This window comes from Macaca fascicularis, chromosome 13 (genome assembly GCF_037993035.2).
Source record: "Macaca fascicularis isolate 582-1 chromosome 13, T2T-MFA8v1.1".
NCBI lineage: Eukaryota > Metazoa > Chordata > Mammalia > Primates > Cercopithecidae > Macaca > Macaca fascicularis.
The window spans coordinates 36,148,324-36,153,875 of NC_088387.1; the positions used below are offsets into that span (position 1 = coordinate 36,148,324).

Genomic DNA, 5,552 nt, shown 5'->3' on the forward strand with positions numbered 1-5,552 from the left:
AGGGGCACTACGGCAAATACTGTGGCTTTGGGGCAGGACCCAAAGTCTCCAAGACTCTTTTCCTTTGTCTTTGCTTCACTTCTGCTCTTTTCACATGGCAGGAAAGGTGGCCATTTGCAGCTCAGATTTGGAAAGAGGGCTGGCTTCTCTCTCTCAACGTGAAGAGGTTTTCACGGCCGTGTTTGGTCCCAGTCAGACCTAGGTCACATGCCTGATCTATAGTGGCGGAAGTGGATTGTGTTACCAGAAGGGGAACAGGAAAGCCCGGTGGGCAGACAAAACAATCATTATTAATGTTACAGCTCTTTCAGAATTCGTCTAGCAGGCTTTCCAGTTTTTACCAGAAAGCTCCCTGAAAAAAAAAATTTAAAAAGCAACAACAATAATTATTACAGTACCTACAGCGCCTAAAGGCATCGTAAGTATGTGTGTATATTGGGAAAGACTGAGTCCTTAAAAATGCGGCACAAAAGTGACCTGAACCAAGCTTTGCCAAATCACAGTTATTATTATTATTAGGTACCAATCATATGGCTCCTATTACATGTCAAGCTCTGTATTAGGCTAAGTATACAGGGTTTTTTGTTTTGTTTTGTTTTTGTTTATTTTGAGACGGAGTCTCGCTCTGTCTCCAAGGCTGGAGTGCAGTGGCATGATCTTGGCTCACTGCAGCCTCTGCCTCCTGGGTTCAAGCGATTCTCCTGCCTCAGCCTCCTAAGTAGCTGGGACTACAGGTGCCCACCACCACGCCCAGCTAATTTTTTTTTTTTTTTTTTTAGTAGAGATGGGGTTTCACCACGTTGGCCAGAATGGTCTCAATCTCCTGAGCTCGTCCCGCCTTGGCTTCCCAAAGTGTTGGGATTACAGGCGTGAGCCACCTCACTCAGTCAGTATATGGATCTTTTTAACTTTTAAGTTCAGGGGTACATATGCATGTTTGCTACATAGGTAAACTTGTGTCATAGGGGTTTGTTGTACAGATTATTTCATCACCCAGATACTAAGCCTTGTACCCATTAGTTATTTTTCCTGATCTTCTCCCTCCTCCCACCCTCCCCTCTTTGATAGGCCCCAATGCGTGTTGTTTCTTGCTACACATCCATGTGTTCTCATCACTTAGCACCCACTTACAGGTGAGAACATGCAGTATTTGGTCTTCTGGTCCTGTGTTAGTTTGCTAAGGATAATGGCCCCCAGCTCCATCCATGTCTCTGCAAAGGGCAAGATCTCGTTCTTTTTCTATGGCCGCAAAGTATATATTAAATCCATGTTTTGTTTCTTGAGACAGGGTCTTGCTTTGTTGCTCAGGCTAGGGTGCAGTGATGTGATCACGGCTCACTGCAGCCTCAACCTTGAAGACTCAAGTAGCTGAGACTAAAAGCACACACCACCACACCCAGCTAATTTTTTAATTTTTTCATAGTGATGGATTTTTTTTTTATTGGCCAGATTATTCTCGAATTCCTGAGCTCAAGTGATCCTTCCACCCTGGTCCCATGAAGTGCTGGGATTACAGGTGTGAGCCACTGCGCCCAGCCTATACATGTTATTTACATCATTTCTCATCCTCACAACAATCCTGAGACATATGTATTATTAACCCCATTTTAAAAGTGGAGAGACTGGCCGGGCATGGTGGGTCACACCTGTAATCCTAGCACTTTGGGAGGCCAAGGTGGGTGGATCACTTGAGATTCAAGACCAGCCTGGCCAACATGGTGAAACCCATCTCTACTAAAAAAAATACAAAAATTAGCTGGGTGTGATGGCGGGCACCTGTAATCCCAGCTACTCAGGAGGCTGAGGCAGGAGTACTGCTTGAACCCAGGAGGTGGAGGTTGCAGTGAGCAGAGATTGTGCCACTGCACTCCAGCCTGGGTGACAGAGTGATACTAGGTTTCAAAAACATAAAATAAAAGTGGCGAGACTGAGGCTAAAGTTAAGCAGGAAGTGAGTAGCTGAGCCAGAATGAAACTTGGGTCCTTCTGTCCATGTTTTCACCAAAGATCAGGCTGCCTCTTCAGAAACCAAAAGCTGAAAGCCTAGCAGAAGTTTGCTTAGACCATGTTCTGAGCCCTGGCAGGTGTGGTTTTGCTGAGGCTTTCATGCCCTTCTCAGCTGCAGAGTCCCTCAGCTCCTCTGTCCTACAGACCCTCCCCGGCCACTGGAGACAGGTAACCCACTGTCTGTATATAATACACGGGCTTCTTCACCAAAAGGCACTTTTGTTTTTTTTTTTTTTTGAGACGGAGTCCTGCTCTGTTGCTCAGGCTGGAGTGCAGTGACGCGATGTCAGCTCACTGCAACCTCCACCTCCCCGGGTTCAAGCAATTCTCCTGCCTCAGCCTCCCAAGTAGCTGGGATTACAGGCATGTGCCACTAGGCCCAGGTAATTTTTGTATTTTTAGTAGAGACAGGGTTTCATCACGTTGGCCAGGCTGGTCTCAAACTCCTGACCTCAAGTGATCTGCCCGCCTCAGCGGGCTGGGATTACAGGTGTGAGCCACCTCACCCAGCCTCCAAACGGCACTTCTTTTTTTTTTGTTTTGTTTTTTGTTTTTATTTTTTGAGACGGAGTCTCGCTCTGTCGCCCAGGCTGGAGTGCAGTGGCCAGATCTCAGCTCACTGCAAGCTCCGCCTCCCGGGTTCACGCCATTCTCCTGCCTCAGCCTCCCAAGTAGCTGGGACTACAGGCGCCCGCCACCTCGCCCGGCTAGTTTTTTGTACTTTTCAGTAGAGACGGGGTTTCACCGTATTAACCAGGATGGTCTCGATCTCCTGACCTCGTGATTCGCCCGTCTCGGCCTCCCAAAGTGCTGGGATTACAGGCTTGAGCTACCGCGCCCGGCCCAAACGGCACTTCTCAAAGACTTAATCCCCTGGTTGGTGACCCTGCCTAGAATTTTCTAGAATCTGGCCTGCTGGGTGGGAGGAAATGGGGATGGGGTACTTGGAGGGATGCTGGCATGGTGAAAAATCAAGGAGAGTGATGTCTCACCTGAATGATAAGAATATCATTCTTAAATATCAGCCCTTAAATATTCCCCCGGCCTCTATGCGGCCCCTCTGGCCCATTCAGCACTACACAACCAGAGAGATGCTCCTAGGATACCATCATCCCTCCTGCATCCACCCCTGCTCAGAGCCTCCATGACTCCCCAGTGCCTTATGGAGGCCTCCCAGGCTCCTCCAGACCTAGCCCCTGCCGACCTCTCCAGCTTTCCCACTGCCCCTCACACTTGGGAAGGCACGAGACTTGGAATCCCTGGCTATATGTGGCTATTTAAAAGTAATTAAATCGTCAATGAACAATTCAGTTCCTCAGTTACACTAGCCACATTCCAAGTGCTTGATGACCCCCAGTGGCTGGTGGCTACTGTACTCCACAATGCAGATACAGAACATTTCTATCGTCACAGAAAGTTCTATTGGACAGCACTGGATTGGACTTTTCTCTTAACAAAGGAGGCCCTGATAAAAGAATGTTATCAGCTTTAGAGGAATCCAGAATAGACTTGACCTATTTGATGACTCTTTCAATAAATATGCGCCACCTACTGTATTCCAGGCCCTGAATACACAGTAGTGGGTAGTAGTAGCCGGTCTGTCCTGGGAGTGAAGAGATGATGGCCTAAGTACTTGGGCCCAGGCTGGGGGAGTGGTGAAGGCTCCCCGGACAAGGAGCCATCTGCTCAGGCCTGCAAGCCTAGGAGGCACTGGGCAGGCAACATGTTCCTTTTTGCCCTCAAGGGCCCCAGTTACACACTGTCCCACTGCCTGGCTGTTCCTCCTCTCTTTCTCCCCAGGGAGGGGAGGAATGGAGGCTAGTTCCTTGAAGTTAGTCCCTAAGCTGGGAAAAATCAGAGTCCCTGTTGGGCCATTAACTTCAGGAGCTCTGGGCTGTAACTTCTACTCCCCTGACTTAAGGCCTCATGGCTGTGGGGCTCAGTAATAACAGGCCCCTGAGCCCCCAGGCCTTTGTGGCCACAGAGTGGAGAGCTCCCCTAGGAAAGTGGAACCTGTAAAGCTGTTGTGGAGATACTAGGGGGCTGACTGTACTCTGAGTCCCAGCCCAAGGTGCCAAGCTCCCCAGCTTCCACAGCCCCTGCGGGCCTGCGGGATGAGGCTGGGGAAGGTGTGGAGGACCGAGGCCGGGGTCTGGAGAGAGCCAGGGAGGGGCCAGTGAGGCTGAGGGCGTGTCTTGGGGTCTCCTATTCTCCTGTTTCTGCTAGAGGCCCCCGCTGCTGGTCTCTTCCTCACATACACACAGCGGTGTCCACTCGCCCCCCGCCCCCCGATCCCCACCCCTATGCCGGCTGCCCCAGCCCGTAATTTCCTGGTGCCCTGGCCGATAACTGTGCCTTCCCAGCGATTTTGACAGTGGCAGCTAATTGCCCCGAATTCGGTGAGTGTTTCCTTCCCCCCATCGGGCACCCCTTTACGCAGGCATCCCTTTATGTGGCATGTCTCACTTAAGCTTCCTAACCGGAGGACGATTACGTAGGGACGATTATCTTCCCCTTATTACAAGCAAGAAATGAAGGTTCCAAGGCAGTAATCCGCAGGAGCCGGCAGTGACGGAGACCGTCCACGCCCTGCCGCCCCGCACCCCGCCCCCAGCCTCGCGCTTGCCTCTCAGTGTCCTCAGTGCCCGCCCGCCGGCCCCATCCCCAGCGGGATTCCCGCGCCTCCCGGCCCTGCCAGAGCCCAGGGTCGCAGGGCAAGCAGGGCCAGCAGGCCCGGGGGTGCGGAGTGGGATGAGGGTCCGGGCCCTCGGTGCCAGCCTGAGCGCGAGGCAGCCGCAGAGCCGCCCTTTGTTTCGCGGCGCTTGCGGCTTCTGCGGAGTCACGGTCACATGGAGCTTCCGGCACGGGGTGTTCCGGGCGCCACGCCAGGGCCCGAGACGCCCCCGCCCCGTGGCCTGCCCTGCGCCGCCCGACGCCCTCGCCCGCCTGCAGGCCGCCGGCCACCCGGAGCTCCCTGGGCCTCGGGGTCCGCGCCCTGTCCCAAGCTCCGCCTGACCGCCTGGGGACCTGGAGCGCCCCTCCACCTCCCACCGTCCCCCAAGCTCTCGCCTGCCCTGCCGTCCTGTCTTCTCTGAGCGTCACTGTTCAGCTTTCCCTAGCTTTGACCCTAGACTGGAGCATCAGATCGGGGCCCACTGTCTCCCCTCCTCTAGACAACACCAAGCTCTCAAAATCAGGCTCATCACTCCCCTGGGAGCACTGTACCTAAGTAGGTGTTGGAGGAGTAGGTAATGGACTCCATCCATTCTCCTCATTTAATAGGGTGTGAGACAGCACTGAGCCTCCCTCCCTTCCCCACTCCAACTCCCACAAATCAAAACAAAAATCAGCCACTCGGCCTGGCCTCCACCGACACAGAGCATCTGAAAGTAAAAGCCTCAATCTGGGGTAGAAACGACTGGCCTTTTCCGCCCGGTCCTGGCTCCTGCATCTCCATAACTCCAGGCTAGTCTGCCCTGTGACACTTGAGAACCGTGGGGCCTCCCTCGTGCAGGCCACCTCTGCTTCCTTTAGCAGATTCAATAA

General features: G+C 52.9%; 1 non-coding gene across 1 annotated transcript; it reads left to right on the forward strand.

Moving 5' to 3' along the window:
* Positions 1-291: 291 nt before the first annotated feature.
* On the forward strand, positions 292-353 carry LOC123568487 (U7 small nuclear RNA). Its single transcript, XR_006691862.1, has one exon. It is a non-coding gene; the product is annotated as a U7 small nuclear RNA (small nuclear RNA).
* Positions 354-5,552: the final 5,199 nt, after the last annotated feature.